The sequence below is a fragment of the Seriola aureovittata genome, chromosome 17 (assembly GCF_021018895.1).
Source record: "Seriola aureovittata isolate HTS-2021-v1 ecotype China chromosome 17, ASM2101889v1, whole genome shotgun sequence".
NCBI classification, from domain to species: Eukaryota; Metazoa; Chordata; class Actinopteri; order Carangiformes; family Carangidae; genus Seriola; species Seriola aureovittata.
Window position 1 is genome coordinate 1,807,232 of NC_079380.1, and position 17,004 is coordinate 1,824,235.

A 17,004-nucleotide genomic window follows, 5' to 3' on the forward strand; every position below is an offset into this window, starting at 1 on the left:
GGGGCTGATGGGAGGTTTGAGGAGGCGTCAGAAACCACGTGGCCCTCGTCTGAGCTCACAGCTCGTCCTTGTTTGGCCTCAGCTGCATCAGAGCTCCACTTCTCCCCAGCTTCACCAGAGGAAACACCACGGCACAAAATGCTTTTCCTCCCAGCTGCTGCTCTGTGCTGTCTGTGTTCAGGTGAGTGTTTCCAGCCAATCAGGAGCCAGCAAACTCAACCTGTGACAAACACTGTCACACTAACCTTCATCTACCTGTCTGTGTCTCTACAGCGCTGGTTGCCATGGCAGCAGAGCTGATTCAGGACCAGTTATCATTGACCAGGAGAGTTGGTGAAACAGTCTCCTTCAGCTGTGGACGAACTGACCAGTGTGACACTGATTATGTGTTCTGGTTCCAGAAGAAAGAGACAGAAACATTCAGTCTGATTCTGAACATTAACAGATATGATGGCTACATATTTTCAGATTTCAATCATCCTCAGAAAGATGATTTCACAGCTTTTAAAAAACAGAACAGCTGGGAGTTGCAGATTAAGAACGTTAAACTCTCTCATTCAGCCTCCTACTACTGCTCCTGTCTGAAGGATGATCCCCACAGTGAGAAATGATCCCTGCAGCCTGAACAAAAACCTCCAGATGAACAGATGTCAAACAGTGTTTGTGACAGGAAGAGAGCAGGAAACCACAGCCCAGGTTCACATATTTCACCTCCAGGTCACACACTTTTTCTTGACTTTTCTATGATATTGATTGATATTTTGATGAGATATTTCAGCAGGTTTCCTGTTGTTCCACACAGTGAGGACAAAGAAGAAACACACAAGCACAATAATAAAAGAAGATGAAGAGAAAACTATTAAAGGAACTCAATGAATCAAATGAGATCCAACAGAAAAGCTGGAAACAACAAACACACTTTAAATCATATCATGGATTGATCCTGTGGGATTGATCCTTTCATCCTCACAACTTCCTCATTTGGGATGGATTCCTTTAGAAAATATTCATTCATTTTCTACCACTTATCCTCTAGTAGGGTCGCGGGGGGGCTGGAGCCTATCCCAGCATCTTTCCGGGCGAAAGGCGGGGTACACCCTGGACAGGTCGCCAGTCCATTGCAGGGCAAACACATAGAGACAGACAACCATTCACACTCACAGCCACACCTATGGTCAATTTAGAGTATCCAATTAGCCTAGCCCCCATTTTGCATGTCTTTGGACTGTGGGAGGAAGCCAGAGAACCCGGAGAGAACCCACACTTGGGAGAACATGCAAACTCCACACAGATAGATCCCACGGCCGAGCCGGGACTCAAACCCAGAACCTTCTAGCTGTGAGGCGACAGCGCTAACCACTGCACCACCGTGCAGCTCCTTTAGAAAATATCAATAGTAAAATGATAGAAATACAAAAGGTGGGTGGCTGTATCACTTGCAGACGTTTGCACTACTTTCGTATAAGGCAGACTTGAATGACGGAGAACAGGTAGTGCAGTTTCGGAAGGATGTTGCTGAGGGACTGGATAGAATAGATAAATCAGGGCTTCCAGGAAAGTTGAAACTGTGGTGTCTGCAGTTTGGGTTATTATAATAACCCAAATCATTTTCACTCTTCACTCATAATAACCCAAACTGGGTTATATATATAATATTAAATTAGGAAGTGGCTAGGTGTGCCTAGATGTTTAAGCACAGTGGCACTGTATGGGAAAGGCATACTTCAGCTCCCAGTAACTAGTCTAGTGGAGGAGTTTAAATGTACCAAGGTTAGGACAGAGCTCCTGTTATCTGGGAGCAAAGATGCGGTAGTTAGTAAGGTGGTTCCAAACCCAATCAAGGGGAGAAAGTGGAATCCAAGAATCGCAGTGCAGGAGGCAGAAGCAACGCTTAGGCATACAGGGATTGTGGGTAATGTCCAAATAGGCCGGGGAGGCTTGGGGCTTGGCCCAGGCAAACCGGTGTGGAGTAGAGCAGGTCCCAAGGAGAAGAGAAAGCTAGTCGTGGAGCAGGTTCGTAGACAGGAGGAATTATTAAGGGGTGCTAAGGCAGTGGCCCAGGCTAAGCAGGGACAGTGGGTGAATTGGGAAGGTGTAGACAAGAAAAAGCTTAGCTGGAAAGAACTCTCGTTCCTCGGCGGGCAATGAACCTCCTCAGAGCCATCAAAAAGGAGTCGGCATCAATGTTGGTGAGGAGATCTAAGTGCACGGCCTGCGTGGTGAGGCACTTAAAGATTATCCCCCACATCTTTTCAAGTCGACGGCCCACCTTCACCTGGAACGGCCCAAAGCAGTCCATACCCGTGGAGTGGAAGGCTGGCTTGAAGAGGCGAAGGCGAGCGGCTGGTAGGTCAGCCATCTTGGGGACCACAGGTCTGGACTTCCACCGATGGCACCCTGCACACGTGTGCTGATGGCGACGGATAGCTTCCCGTCCCCTGAGGATCCACAAAGTACGCCGAATTTCGGCAAACACTCGCTCCGGTCCAGGGTGATGCAAACGGCCGTCGTAATCCTGTATCAGCAGTTTGACGGCGGGGTGGCTGGGGTCCAGAACGATAGAATGCAGGATAGCGTAGTCTAGCTCCTCCGATCTCCGTAACCTCCCACCAACCCGGATGACTTTATCTGACTCGTCGAACTCTGGGGACAAGGTAAGTAATCGGCTACTTGACAGAACAGGTTTACCGGCTTTCAAGAGGCGCATATCATCTGGGAAGCTGTCCTGTTGGGCTTGTTGGAAGATGAGGGTCTCTGCTTCCTGGTAATCTGCCGCTGTAGGACTACTGGACTGATCTGCCGCCCCGTGAAGCGCCTTTGCAGTAATCTCTACAAGCTCCCTCCATGTGCTGCACTTGCTGGCGTCTTGGATGCGGGGCTCACCAACTGTAGATGTGACTCCGCAGAAGGTCGACTTCCGGAGTTCCGATACCTCTTCCTGAGCAGGAAGGGGAGGGTTTCCTGGCCACTCGTCCCGAGCTCGGAGGAGGAACTGTGGGCCCTGACTCCACCGATTGGGTTCTGAAAGATCTCTCAGGGTCTTTCCTCTTGTGATATCATCTGCAGGATTCCTTGCTGAATCCACATAGCGCCATGTCCAGAGATCTGTGAGTTCCTGGATTTTAGCCACCCTTGTTCCAATGAAAACCTTAAAGCGGCAGGAATCGGACTGTAGCCACATCAGCACAGTTGTGGAATCAGTCCACAAAGTGATCCCACCGATCTTCAATGTGAGCTCCTGCTGAATCACTGTGGCTATCTGCGCTCCTACCACCGCTGCACACAGCTCCAGTTGTGGCATGGACAGAAGACGTTTGGGTGCCACTCTCGATCTTGCCATGAGGAATGCCAGGTAGGTATTGCCCTGATTGTCCTCTGTCCGCAAGTATGCCAGAGCCCCATATGCCTTCTCGGAGGCATCACAGAATATGTGGACCTCACAAGTGACGCTGGCACTGTCCACTGCTTCAGGGGTGTAACACCTTGGCAGGCTGATGGATGGTAGGACTTGCAGTTCCTCTACCCACTCATTCCAGGCATTTAGAAGCTCTTGGGGGAGGAGGGGATCATCCCATTCTCTGTTTTTGTCCCAGAGACGCTGGACCAGAACCTTGGCTCTGGTTGTATAAGGCAAGATGTACCCAAGAGGGTCATACTGGCTTGCCAGAACCTTATACCCATTCCGCATGGTCGGCACCTCACACTCCACTGGTTGCTGCTTGTACCCTAGGCTGTCTGACTGGAAGTGCCAACTGAGCCCGAGCGTTGATTCAGGGACCTCTACACTATCTTGGGTGAGCCAGAGCTCCAAGCTATCTGATCGGGCATCCTTTGGCAGGTGACCAACGACGCTGGGGTTGTTGCTGGCCCACTGGCGCAGCTCAAAACCACCGGTGGCTAGAAGGGTCGTCAGCCTGTCCACGAGTTCCCTGGCCTCCACTACTGTCGGTAGACTCTGGAGGCAGTTGTCCACATAAAAACATCGTTCCACTGAGGACCGAACACTGTCTCCAGGCTCACTGTGGTCCCAAACATGCTTCTGCACGGCATAGATCGCGCAGCAGGGACTACAAGTGGTACTGCAGGCCTGGCTGGTGCTTGATTGGCGTGGAGCTGGACTGTGGAGGATGCTGCTGAGGATCTCCATAACCCAGCTGTTTAGGGCGCAGACCCACCTGGTATAGACGACCCCTGTCTGGAGGGGGAGCACTCACTGCTGCTGGTCTGTCGTGGGTCTTAGCAACGGAGGGGGTGTTGAAGCTGATTTCCTGGAGCACGTGCATCACCTGGTCCAGGAGGCCTGCCACCTTATTCCTCTGTGGCTGCTCTTCGGGCTCTGGCCATGGTGGTGGGGGTTCTGGCCATTCCTCTTCTTCACATTGTTCCCCTGCTGAGGGCAGAGCTTGATCAGGTGGGGGTACGTCGTCAGGCCACTCGCCTGAACCTGGCTGTAGATCGAGGGACCTTATGGGGGCGTGGCTTACTGTAGCTGTCTGTGCTTCCTGGAGGCTGCGTACTGAGTCAACGAGCGACCTCATGTCCTTTCTGAGTGAGTGAAGCTGCCCGAAATCCCTATGAATGGCTAACTGAGCTTCACGAAGCAGTGTGTTCTCCTCCCTTATCACCTCCAGCTCCTGATAGAAGCCAAAGGAGCTATACTGCTTTTCCTGGTCTCTCTTACCTTGGAGGCGATAAGGTGAGTGGTTAGGAGAAGTGAGGGAGGTCATCTTGGCTGCTCCCTCTTGGTGATGATACTCATCCTCTTCATGCCCATGTTCGTATGGTACTGTGCTTGAGTAGTGTGTATTTTGTGGTTTACCCCTTGGATAGTCAAGTTCGTAATCCTCTAGATGACGTGGTGGATGTCTATCCCTCTTAGGACGGGCTCCACTGCTGTACTGTTGCATCCTTATCCTGGAGTAAAGGTCAGAATCCGGCTCGAAGGACCTCAATGTTACTGAGGGTTGTAATAAAGGACTGTATTAATTGTTGTGTGTTGATCCTGATTTCTAGCTTCGCCCCAGGTGTGTCTGTCAAAACACAGATGCTGACAACTCTTCTTTGGTTTGACTGTTTAATAGGTTCAGGCAACAGTACAGAACATGGTCACGGCTTTGTGTGAATGGTTCTGTCCAAAAAAAGGAAAAAACATTATCTGGCCCACATTACACGCACAAACATATATGAAATATGCACTTTAAATATTTGTAACAAACACACACCTTTCTGTATATGTAGTATAACTAGTTAGCATAAACAGCAAACTCACTCACTTTTTTTTTTTAATTATGTCTTTATTTGGAATGGACAGAGAGTACATCTACATGGCATCAACAATACAGCGGCAGTAAATGCCATTCCAGTTTTTGTTTTAAATACAGAAAATATGCAACAACAGACTCAGGGCTTATAAATTCAAAGCATGTACAGTCACAAGTCGGGGGTCAGACCCTGTTCGATCTATGTAGATCACTCTCTCCTGTAGTAACATAAACTACGTGAGATTGGTGTTAGATTCAAAACAGTGAGAGCAAAGTTATCTTCTTTAAGCCCATGTTAACAGGTTGCCCAGATTAGATCGCTTAGGAAAAATTCTGATACATCTTAGTAAAAGGTAGATCACTTAACTATGTACAGAACCCATGGGGGGGGGGACCCCTGCCGCCGCTGTCATAGAAATAATCCTCAAAAACAAGTCATAAATTAAATGAGTAAATTACAAAGCAATATTACCAGTGAGATCATATAAAGTCTGCTCTCGTGGGGGCAATGAATGAAATCCAGTTGTTCCAGATTTGGTCAAATTTGTCCTTTTGAAGTCTTAGCTGATAGGTCATTTTTTCCATCCTATATATCTCCAGAATAATTCCAATCCAGTCATCTAGAGTAGGCGGAACCGGGCTTAACCATCTTCTCGTAACTGATTTCTTATTTGCCACCAAAAGAATTTGCAGCAGTTTTATCTCTCTCTTACATTGAAAAGAGGGGACATAACCCAGGTACAGGACATCAAAACTCAGAGGTATTTGAGTGGTAAAGATTTTGCTTAAAGAAACCTTGATATCCCTCCAGAAAGCTTTTAACTTGGGACAATCCCAGAAGATATGGTAGTGGTTTGCAGCAGCCGAGCCACATTGCCTCCAGCACGGCATAGCTGTACCTTTGTACCTCTCCTGATACGGTGTTCTGAAAAATCTAATAATATTCTTCCAGCAATGTTCTCTCCAGTCCATAGAACTGGTTGTTGTCCACTGGAAGAACCAAATATTATCCCAAGCCTCCTCAGAAATCTCAATCCCAGATTCCACTTCCCATTTATCTTTAATGTATTGAGTGTTATTATTGTTGGCGTTGGAGAGAGCTATGTATAGCTTTGAAATTGATTTAGAAGGGATCATGGTCATAGCCCTTTTCAGAATGTGGTAAAATTCTAATTCAACATTTGAGAAGTTAGTTAATTTACATTCATGGTCAATATAGGAGCGTAGTTGAAGGTATCTGTGGAATTCGATCCGTGCTAAGTCATGCTTGTCCCGCAAGGTATTGAAGCTGCACACAATGTTTTTCTGAGTAAGTGAGATGAATGTTGTGAGACCATACATTGTCCATGATTTAAAACCGGAGTCATGTCTATTGGGAGTAAAATCAGAGTCAAAAGCAAACCATCTGAATATTCTCAACATTATATGTATCCCACAAGTGTTAATCACCTTCTGCCAGACTCGAAGAGTGTGGCTCAACCAGGGGTTCCCCAACTTTTCCAAATGACACATTAAGCCTTTATCCGCTATTACAGCTTGGATGGGGAACTGGGTTGATAGATTGGTCTCCAGCTCCTTCCATTTAGCTTTATATGTTTCATTACACCAATATAACAGGGGGGTTATCTGGGCCAAACTCACTAACTTAAATACAGAACAAATAGGTAGCTACACATCCACTTCTAGCTGACCAATTAACAACCATATGCTTTAAGTTAGCATGCAGCTCCAAGCTAGGTGTCTATAATTATCAACTTATGAAAACAAAGGATAATGAACTAGCAACATAAATAATGCGACTTACAGGTCTCACGGATGCACGCACACAATAACGGTGAAATCAATTAGCCTCTGACTGGCAGCCTCCGTTCTCTCTCTCCACTCTGCACTTTCTGCCGTCTTCAGGCTCGCATGTGCTCGTTCCCGATGCGCCGCGCGTATCCGCCGCCGATCACCATCACGCGCCCAGAGTAATCGATAATGGCCTATGTCCCTTTTGTACACCCTGGTACAGTTTTCCATTTTTATAAAAGATGTGAAATGTAAAAGTGCATACTGGCACTTTAACATCTCTCTGCTGTCTGATAATGTGTTTAAAAATGTATTCAGGTGTTTTTGGAACAATCACAGACAGACTAAAGCTGAGTACAGTTCCTTGCAGCAGTGGTGGGATGTAGGGAAAGTTAAAATCAAACAGCTTTGCCTACAGTACACTTTCAATGTCACAAAGGACATGTCCAGATCTATGAGAGCTCTGGAGAGAGAAGTGGTGGAGCTGCAGGATTTAGCAGACTCCACAGGAGAACGAGAACACATTCAAGTTCTCAAAGGCAAAAGATCAGCTCTGTTTGACCTGCTGGGTATTTCTGCACAGGGTGCTCTGGTCCGATCTCGTTTCCAGAATGTGGTAAAAATGGATGCTCCCTCTCACTTGTTCTTTGGTCTGGAGCGTAAGAATGGTCAGAGGAGGCTGATTCACTCTCTGCGGTCTGACACTGGGCAGCTGCTGCAGGAGTTGGCTCAGATTCGTCAGTGTGCTGTTGGATTTTACCAGGAGCTGTACAAGGCGGAGTTCCAGGAAGAACCAGAGGTGGCGCTGTCCTTCTATGCGGGCCTTCCTAAGGTCTCTGAGGGGGATAATGTAGAGCTGGAGGCGCAGCTCTCTGCTCAGGAGCTGCAGGAGGCCCTGCAGAGCCTGCAGAGCGGGAAGGCTCCCGGGATAGACGGACTTCCTGCAGACTTTTATAAGACCTTCTGGTCTGTCATTGGTGAGGACCTGTTGTTGGTTCTCCAGGACAGTCTGAGAACAGGGAGGTTGCCTCTGAGCTGCAGGAGAGCTGTGCTCACCGTCCTCCCAAAGAAAGGAGACTTACAGGACATTAAGAACTGGCGTCCTGTGTCTTTACTTTGCACGGATTATAAACTGTTGTCCAAAGTATTGGCAGTGCAACTGAGAAAAGTGATGGAGCAGGTCATTCATGTAGACCAGACATACTGTGTACCCGACAGGTTGATATCTGACAACATTACTCTGATTCGGGACATTTTGAACCTCTCTGGTTCTTTGGGCTGTGAGCTTGGTCTGATTTCTCTCGATCAAGAAAAGGCTTTTGACCAAGTTGAGCACCAGTACTTGTGGCGGACATTGCAGGCTTTTGGGTTCAGCTCTGGTCTCATAGTCAAGAGCCAGGTCTTGTACAATGACATTGAAAGTGTAATTAAGATTAATGGTGGTTAGAGCGCTCCATTCAGAGTCCAGAGGGGAGTCAGACAGGGCTGCTCTTTGTCAGGCATGTTATATGCACTGGCCATAGAGCCATTTCTGCACAAGTTAAGGTCTCTGTCACGAGTTTGAGGTAAGTAGGAGTAAGGGGTGGACCCAAATGCGGAGAAGGTAGCAGTGTCAAACTATTTTATTCCAAACAAACCAAAGTCCAAACACGAGTCGCCGAAACACACACCAAACCTCACAACCAACAAACAAACAATGATCCCACAAGGACAAGACAGTACAAGGTCTTCTTAAAGGAACAGAACTGATTAGTGATGGAGAACAGGTGGGGAAGCAGACACAGGTGAGACACATCAGGGGATTAACCAAAGGAAGCAAAACTAGAACTCAGACACTGGGGTGACATGACTATCAAAATAAAACAGGAAGTGCATGGGGAAACAAAGCACAAGACAGGGAAGACAAAACTAGACACCAGAAACATCCAAACCAGAAACACTCAAAACCCAGAACAGAAACCCAAAACCCAGAAAACCAAAAACCAAGAAAGTCCAAAAAACAAAACCCTGGAGCCTCCAGGCTGAGACCATGACAGTCATGTTTGTCGGGTTTTTCTTTTCCTGGGTGTGAACATTGTTTTAAACTGTCTGCATATGCCGATGATGTTATTGTTTTTATAAAAAAAACCAAGTGACATAAATGTTCTTGATGACACTGTGAGTGATTTTAGTAAACTCTCCATTGCTAAAATGAACTGGGGAAAAACTGAAGCCTGAGCAGAGGGAGAAGCCTCATACAAGAGCTGTGTTCTGTAGAGAATGATGAATTGGTTTTTGGCCAGTTGCTGAAATGAGTAGAGTTTAATTTATTTAATTTATTTTGGAGTTTTTTGTTTTATTTATTTCTTAAAAATGTGTTATTGAGTAAATAAAAGTGGTTTGAAAAATCAAATCTCTCTCTCTCTCTCTCTCTCTCTCTCTCTCTCTGAGCGGAAGTGAGAGCGGTAGACGCTGAGAGCGTGAGCGCGATTTTGCGGAGTGAATGTGTCTTTTCTATCTTTCTTTCTACCTGTTTTCTGTCATTGTTTAGTCTTGGTTGTTGTACTTTTGGTTGTATCGGTGGTTGTGTTGTTGCGGGGCTGTGTCTCCCGGGGAGCGGAGACATGCAGCCGACCGGGCTGGAGCAGCTGACTCGCCGGCACGGCGTGAAGCTGAACCCGGCGGTGAGCTGCTCCGTGGAGGACTGCAGCCTGGCGGTCGGGGCGCTCGTCGGGTACGAGAGCGTGAAATCTGCGTCCAGGATGAACAACGGGGTTGTTATCTTCCTGGACCAGATCGACAAGGTGAACACTGTGGTTGAGCAGGGGGTTGTGATCAGAGACACCTTTGTTCAGGTGGTGCCTCTGACCACCCCCTCAAAAAAAGTTATCTTGTCCAGAGTCCCTCCCTTTGTTAGCAACGAAATGCTAAAAAGGGAGCTAGCAAGGCATGGGCAGCTAATGTCTCCCATCAGACTGCTCCCTCTAGGCTGTAAATCTCCCCAACTGAAGCACGTGTTGTCCTTCAGAAGACAAGTCCAGATGGTTCTGAGGAACAGTTCTGAGGAGCTTAACATAAGCCTGAAGTTCAGAGTTGATGACTACGACTATGTTGTTTTTGCAACGTCAGAAACTATGAAATGTTTCAGTTGTGGGAAGGAGGGCCACCTTATCCGGTCCTGTCCAAAAAAACAGGGTTTCTCAGGTTCTGGTGGGGCCAGTTCGGCTCCTGCTGGTTCTGGTGGGACTGACTCGGCTCCTACTGGTTCTGGTGGGACCGATTCGGCTCCTGCTGGTTCCGGTGGGACCGATTCGGTTCCTGCTGGTCCCGGTGGGACCGAGTCGGCTCCTGCTGGTTCCGGTGGGACCGATTCGGTTCCTGCTGGTGCCGGTGGGACCGATTCGGCTCCTGCTGGTTCTGGTGGGGCCGATTCGGTTCCTGCTGGTTCCGGTGGGACTGATTCGGCTCCTGCTGGTTCCGGTGGAGCCGATTCGGTTCCTGCTGGTTCCGGTGGGACCGATTCGGCTCCTGCTGGTTCCGGTGGAGCCGATTCGGCTCCTGCTGGTTCCGGTGGGACCGAGTTGGTTCCTGCTGGTTCTGGTGGGGCCAATATTACTGTTGGAGCAGATTATAATTCTGGTTCTGTCTCTGAAAGTTTTATTAGTGGGCCTGCGGTGGAGGCCAGTAAACAGGCCGACACTGCTGGTGACCCGGCCCTCTTACAGGACGAGTCACAGGAAGTGGAATTGTGTTTGGAAGGTGACGAGGAACAGATGATTGTGGAAGAGGTTCCACAAGAAAAAAAGAGGAAGTCAGTGGACATCAATAGATCTACAAGTAAAAACAAAAAACTTTCCCAAGAGCTTTTGAGCGACTGTGAAAGTTATGTAGATAATGATGAAGATGTTGATGATGATGATGAAGAGGCTCTTACTTCCTCACAATCCTTTTTACGAAAGAAGGGAGGTTACTCCCTCGCAAGCATAAAAAAGTTCCTCCAAGACACCAAGGGAGCGAGGAATGTAAAAGTAGAGAAGGTCTTTCCAGACCTCCGTCTCCTCCTGGACTCTCTGAAAGCTTTTCAGAGGAGTCCTGGTGTTCTTGGGGAACAGGCCTTCACGGATCAGGAGAATTTCAGAATCAAAAAACTTGTTTTGAAAGTTAAAAAACAGCTCAACACAGATGATTAGTTTCAATAAGTTTGTGAATCTATTTTTTTGTTATTTAGTTGTTGTGCCACATCTTTTATGTTTCATGGGAAGTATTAAAGTAGGAAGCTTAAACCTGAATGGGGCCAGAGATGAGAGGAAACGGGCGTCCTTGTTTAAGCTAATTTCCCTGAAAAAGCTAGATGTGGTTTTCCTCCAGGAGACACACAGCACTGATGATAATGAAGTAAACTGGAATAAAGAGTGGGAAGGCAGAACCTTCCTGAGCCACAAGTCCAGTACCAGCTGTGGAGTGGGAATACTCTTCTCCAAGAACTTCATGCCTCAGTCAGTTATATCTGAAGAGGTCATTAAAGGTCATCTGTTAAAAATAACAGCAGATTATGAAAATATAAAAATGATATTTATTAATATTTATGCTCCTGTTTTAGGAACAGAAAGGTTAAGTGTTTTAGATGTATTAAATGATGTAATTGAAAATTGTAATAATGAAGGGTATTTATTTATTGGGGGGGATTTCAACTGCACTGTAAACAGTGAGTTGGATAGGAACCACCCCGAGCCTCATCCTGCCTCCCGCAGCCGCCTGCTCCGCCTGATCCAGGCCCATGAGCTGATGGACGTGTGGAGGGGCTTTCATCGGAAGCAGAAGCAGTATACATGGTGCCATGTGAAAGACAACTCACTGTCCATGGCAAGACTAGATAGGTTTTATTGTTTTAGACATCATTTTAATGTTTTTAAAGGTTGCAACATTTCTCCGATTGGATTTTCTGATCACTCTCTTTTAACAGCCTCTGTTTTTATAAATAATGTAAAAGCCAACAGTGCCTACTGGCATCTCAACATATCTCTTTTAGAGGACAGAAAGTTTAAAGAAATATTTAAGTTCTTTTGGGAGGCCCACCAAAGAGCAAAGGCTGATTTTAAGTCCTTGCAACAGTGGTGGGATGTTGGGAAAATAAAGATAAAACAATTTTGCATGGATTATACAAAGAACATCACAAAAACCTTGGAAAACTCAGTGAGAATACTTGAGACCGAAGTGGAGAAGCTCCAACAAGTAGCTGAAGCTACTGGAGACCCTCGGTGCTCTGAGTCTTTAGCAGGGAAAAAGTCAGCCCTGAACAAGCTGCTGAGCGTATCCGCTCAGGGGGCTCTGGTCAGATCTCGTTTTAGAAACGTAGCAATGATGGATGTCCCATCACACTTTTTCTTTGGCCTAGAAAGGAAGAATGGTCAGAAACGTTTTATTCACAGCCTGAGGTCTGAAACGGGTCAGGTTCTGACCAACCATGAGGACATCTGTAAACGTGCTGTTGGGTTTTATAAGGAGCTGTTTAAATGTGAGCATCAGGAGGAGCAGGAAGTGTCCAAGGGTTTTTATGAAGGTCTCCCTCAGGTGGAACCTCTAAGTAATAAAGACCTGGAGGCGGCTCTGTCCTCTGAGGAGCTCCATGCCGCTCTGCAGGGTATGCAGAGCGGGAAAGCTCCTGGCATAGACGGTCTGCCTGTGGACTTCTATAAGGCCCTGTGGTCGGTAGTGGGGGGGGATTTGCTCTCCGTGCTGAATGAGAGTCTGGCTGGAGGGCGTCTGCCTCTCAGCTGCAGGAGGGCGGTCCTCACCCTGCTGCCCAAGAAGGGAGATCCACAGAGGATCGAGAATTGGAGGCCGGTGTCGCTGCTGTGCAGCGACTATAAGCTCCTCTCTAACCCTAACCCTAAAAACTGTGTGAGTCCGTTTTTAAACAATAAAACATCCTCTAAGCTGCCATTTTTTAAAGCAAATGGCAAGTTGTTGTACGGGCTGATAGTCAAGTTTTTAAACAAGGAAAAGCTGAGTGGGAGAGCAGACACCCCCTGGAGGGCTCACCTGGGTCTGAGGGGGGGGGCTGGGCCTGAGTGGAGGGCGCTCTATAAACCTCCTCCGACAAAGAGAGCAGCCGACCTGCAGTGGAGGCTGCTGCACGGGATCGTGGCTGTAAACGCCTTTGTCTCAGTGATCAGTCCCACTGTCAGCTCTGACTGTCCCTTCTGCAGCAGTCGTGAAACAGTCTTCCACTGTTTCTCGGACTGCAGCAGACTGCTGCCTCTGTTCTCTCTGCTGGGGAGGCTCTTAAATCTGATGGGGGAAATTTTTAATATTCAAATGTTTGTCTTTGGCTACAGGTTCTCCAGCAAAATAAAAAACAAATGCCAGCTCATAAATTTCCTTTTGGGGACGGCAAAGATGGCCGTCTATATGAGCCGGAAAAACAGGCTGGAGAACCTGGCAGATGATGATGCAGTTTTTATTTTTGTAAAATGCCTGAAAGCGCGTTTAAAGATTGATTTTAATTATTATATGATGATGCAAGATGTAGAGACCTTCTGCAATATATGGAGTTTTAATAATGTACTCTGCTCTGTTGTAGACGACCAACTGATCTATGGAAATGTGTTGATGTGAATCAGATTCTGTGAATCTGTGATTTTGTTATGAACTGGCACATGTTCAATAACTAGATTTTTTTAAATAAAGTACCTTTAAAAATCAAAAAAATCTCTCTCTCTCTCTCTCTCTCTCTCTCTCTCTCTCTCTCTCTCACCCACCCAGGGTCTGGGTCTCTTCCAGGTCTCTTCCTCTAAAGGAAGTCTTTTCTCACCACTGTCACCAGCTGCTGCTCTTGGTGTGAATTGTTGGGTCTCTGTAAATAATATTAGAAAGAGAAGGTCTAGACCTGCTCTATTTGAAAAGTACCTTGAGATAACTTCTGTTGTCAATGGGCTCTATACAAATAAAAGTCACTTGACTTGATGACCAAAGTTCTTCCAGTTGATCCTGAGGGGAGCATCAACGTCTCAACCAATTGAAATGGGAATATTTCTTGAGATATTTCAGTGTGAAGAAAAAAGAAAAGAGAAGAAGAGACAGTCATGTTGATATGAACATTAGAGAAACACATGATGGAGCTGAAATATGATCCTGGTTCATAATGTGGACTCCTTCACCTCAGCTGACACATTCAACAGCAGACAGGTTTTTGTATCAGTCTCTTTCACTGTGGGAGACTGGCACTTCATCTTTGGCTCTGGAACTAAACTGTATGTAACAGGTAAGAACAAACATTTCTTTTCCTTCACTTGTTTTATTGAAGAAGTGTAAAATGTGTTTGAAGTCACTTTCTGCTGCTTCACACTTTACATGTTAGTTTGTTCAGAGTTAGTACAAAGTTCCTGATGCAGCCGTTGTTCAATGAAAAAGTTCCATCATTAGTGAAAAGATGTTTCAATCTCACTGCACAGCACAAGGAATTCTTTATTTCTGCTTGAGCTCCAAAGTTTTTGAAGAGTCCAAAAAGTGTGATATTGGAAAATGAATTTAATCCATTTTGGAATAAGGCTGTAACATAACAAAATGTGGGTAAAGTGAAAGGGTGTGAATACTTTCCGGATGCACTGAATATTACTGTAAATATTTCTTTCACTAAAACATGTATTTAGTTTAATGTAAAATTTACCTAAAATTGTTTAAGGTAAATATTTTCATCATAAGATTATAATCAATATTTAATATATTTATCTAATAAATAGAATTTAGTACCAATAAATATAATGTTCCAATATGTATACGCAAATAAGTTATACCTAAACCTCCGTAGGTATAAGAAGATAAAAAATACATGCACACTTCTTTTATTATTATTATTGTCAGAATACAATGTGTTAAATGTTTTTAGTTTTTTTGTGTTAGCAATAAAATTCAGTAAAATTATTTATATCATGCAATATTCGGTTAATACTGTTTAACTAACTGTCATATTTTAAATAATGGTAATAATGTCTTTTTGTTAAAAAAAATAACCTAAAAATATTGTAAATACATTAATATAATATCATGAAGACACATATATTCTGAGCTGATGATTTATAAAAGTGAAATATGAATATAAAGAATTGAAAGAGTGTTTCCATCTTTGACTTTGTTGAACTTGATCTTTCTCTGATGATATACATCATATATAAGCATGAAATATAGCAGAGGAAATCTATGTGAAGGTGAATCCAGTATATGTGGGACCTTTGTGCTGTATTGATGAGTAGTTTAGTGATCAGAGTCCATGTAGTTTCCAGGATCAGACTGAATGCAGTGCAGTGCTGGAAGCTGCTGTTGACTGTGTGAATGTGTGTCTGTGCTGCTTGTTGCTGCTGTCAAACTTCAGATGAGGCCGTAGTGAAGCCCGTGGTGAGCGTGTACCCAGCAGCACCCAGAGCCCACCCTGAGGGGAAGAGCTCCCTGCTGTGTCTGGCCTCAGCCATGTCTCCTCCTCTGGTCCAGTTCTCCTGGAAAAGACAGAAGGAGGATGGTCCTCTGGAGGAGCTGAAACCTGATGATGGAGAGCAGCTGGAGCTCAGAGAGTCAGGACGCACCGCCGCCATCAGGGTGGTTGATCGGGACGCCTTCTACACATATAAATACCGCTGCTACGTCAAGCACGAGGGCGGCACAGTGGAGGCCCAAGCACAACAAGGTGATGAAGGCTTGCTGACTGTGTTGAGCAGTGATTCAGCTTCATGTGGAGACGCTGTCAAAGAGAGCAGAGCAGCAGAGCACTGACTGATTTCTTTTTCAATCCTTTTCAGTTGCAGTGGTTCCCCTGGATCCTCTCCAGCCTCAGTGCAGGGTGAAGCTGCTCTGTCTGCTCTACACAGTGCTGATAGTGAAGAGTCTGGTGTACTGCTGTGGACTCTCTCTGCTGATGATCCTCACAAACAAGGGACCGTCCACCAGCTGCACACATGCTGACTGACTGTTTTCTGCTGGCCTTTTCTCACCATCAAATCTCATCACTTCATCTCATTTATCTCTTTGATCACTGTTCACAAATTTAAGACAAATGTATCTTTATATTCACAGGTTAGATACAGTCTGTCTACTAATATAAAAACATATGGAGACATACATTATATTTTTACTTGTCAAATTTGCATTTTTCATTATTTCTTTATTTTGATGCTGTATTTTTTTCCACTTTTAATTGTGGCTTGTGTAATCAGCTGCTTGGCAGATATTTATGTTATTTTTTTCTCTCCTTCTTTCATTTTATATCTTATATTTTTTATATCATTTTTTTTAACTTACTTTTCTTACTGATTTTCTTTGAGCTTTGAAGCAAATCATCAGAGAAATAAAGAACTTGCTGTAGTAAATTTTCACAAAAGATACTATGCATTATAAATATACTGAATGTTAAACTGTAATAATCCATTGGAATATCTGTACTCACAACTGAGCTCAGATCTGTATGTGAACCTGCCTTTACTGAAGTAGGATTGTTACAGAATGGAACCTGGAGGGAATAAAGTAAAGAAATGTTGTGAAGGGCCTGGGAGCGATGGTGTTGGAGCAGCAGCTGTAGCGAGGCCCAGGTTGAGGATAGACGTGGGCCTTAGGTTTAGGGTGGGGGAGGGGCTGTTGTTTTGTATGTGTGACATTTGTGTGTTTGTGTTTAAAATTACAAAAAAAAAACCTAAAAACCAATCCTTTAATTTAGGCTCTTACTATTAAATACTTTTCTGTTTGGTTATTAATATTTTTAGTCTCCTCTTTGTCTGTGTCGGACTATTTAATTATTTATTATTATAATAAAGACGTCCACCAACACAGTGATAAATTCCACAGTTGTATTCTCCATACTCTCATGTTCAGCCTTCAGTTTGTAATTTGTCTCGTGTGAACGCGCTAAACACTGAAAACACTGTTAGAATCAGTGTCAGCTGATAAACCTGGACCTGAGCAGATTGAAGGATCTTTAACCTCTAAC

General features: G+C 45.3%; 1 pseudogene; it reads left to right on the top strand.

Moving 5' to 3' along the window:
- LOC130185644 (immunoglobulin lambda-1 light chain-like) lies at positions 1-16,652 on the top strand (annotated as a pseudogene).
- The last annotated feature ends 352 nt before the right edge of the window (positions 16,653-17,004 follow it).